Raw genomic sequence first — 1,564 nt, forward strand, 5'->3', positions numbered from 1 at the left:
TGAGATACCACCTCACACCTTTCAGAATGGCTAAAATGAACAAGTCAGTCAATGACAGATGCTGGCAAGGATGTGGAGAAAGGGCAACCCTCCTACACTGTACGTGGGAATGCAAGCTGGTGAAACCACTCTGGAAAACAGCGTGGAGGTGCCTCAAAAAGCTGAAAATAGAACTAGCCTATGACCCAGTGATTGTAGTACTGGGTATATACCCTAAAGATACAAACGTGGCATTCTGAAGGGGCACATGCACCCAAATGTTTATAGCAGCAATGTCCACAATAGTTAAACTATGGAAAGAACCTAAATGTCCTTCAACAGATGAATCAATAAATAAGATGTGGTATATATGTACAATGGGATACTATGCAGCCATCAAAGGAAATGAAATCCTGCTATTTGTGATGACGTGGATGGAACTAGAGGGTATTATGCTTGGCGAAATAAATCAATCTGAGAAAGACAACTATCATATGATCTCCCTGATATGATGAAGTGGAGATGCAACATAGGCGGTTTCAGGCGTATGAAAAGAAAAATAAAAAAAGATGGGATTGGGAGGGAGACAAACCATAAAAGACTGAATCTCACAAAACAGACTGAGGGTTGCTGGGGGGAGGTGTGTTGGGAGAGGATGGTGGGGGTATGGACATTGGGGAGGGCAGGTGCTATGGTGAGTGATGGTGAGTGCTGTGAAATGGGTAAACCTGGAGATTCACAGACCTGTGCCCCTAGGGATAAAAACACATTATATGTTTATAAAAAATTTTTAAAAAATAGTTTTAAAAATCCATTAAAGAAAAAGCACATATTGCAAGCCCAGAGCTAATCTCATATTCAATCAAAAAAAATTGAAAATTTTCCCCTTAAAGATCAGAACAAAGACAAGTGTGTCCACTTTCACTACTCTCATTTGACATAGTACTGGATGTCCTACCAGAGAAACAAGGAACACAAAGAAATAAAAGACTCCAAAAAAAAAAGGAAGAAGTAAAATTTTCTTTTTTTTAATAACATGAACTTACATGTAAAAGAATCCTAAAAAATTCACAAAAAATTTTGAATAAACAAATTTAGTAAAGCTGCCAAATACAAGATCAATATATAAAAGACAAGAATTTTGTTTTGTTTCGCTTTTTTTTCCAATATGGAATGCTTCCCAGTTTTTCATGTCATCCTTGTTCAGTGATCAAGCTAATCTCTGCATCATTCCAATTTTAGTATATGTGCTGCCAAAGTAAGCACAAGACGAGCATTTTAACATTCTAATGATGAACTATCTGAAAAAATAAAGAGAACAATCTAATTCACAATAGCATCAAAACTAATGAAATACTTAGGATAAGATTTAACTAAGAAGATGAAAGATATGTACCCCATAAACTATGACATTGATAAAGAAATTGAAGGAGACATAAATGGAAAGATAGCTCATATTTATGAATGGTAAGAATTAACATTGTTAAAATGTCCATACTACCAAAAACCATCTGTAAATTCAATTCCTATCAAAAATCCAATGTTAGGGGTGCCTGGGTGGCTCAGTGGGTTAAGCCACTGCCTT

At 36.3% G+C, this 1,564-nt stretch overlaps 1 non-coding gene across 1 annotated transcript; it reads right to left on the reverse strand.

The window, feature by feature from the left end:
* Positions 1-1,141: 1,141 nt before the first annotated feature.
* LOC131828385 (U6 spliceosomal RNA) lies at positions 1,142-1,245 on the reverse strand. Its single transcript, XR_009352401.1, has one exon. It is a non-coding gene; the product is annotated as a U6 spliceosomal RNA (small nuclear RNA).
* Positions 1,246-1,564: the final 319 nt, after the last annotated feature.

Source organism: Mustela lutreola, chromosome 3 (genome assembly GCF_030435805.1).
Source record: "Mustela lutreola isolate mMusLut2 chromosome 3, mMusLut2.pri, whole genome shotgun sequence".
In the NCBI taxonomy this organism is placed as follows: domain Eukaryota; kingdom Metazoa; phylum Chordata; class Mammalia; order Carnivora; family Mustelidae; genus Mustela; species Mustela lutreola.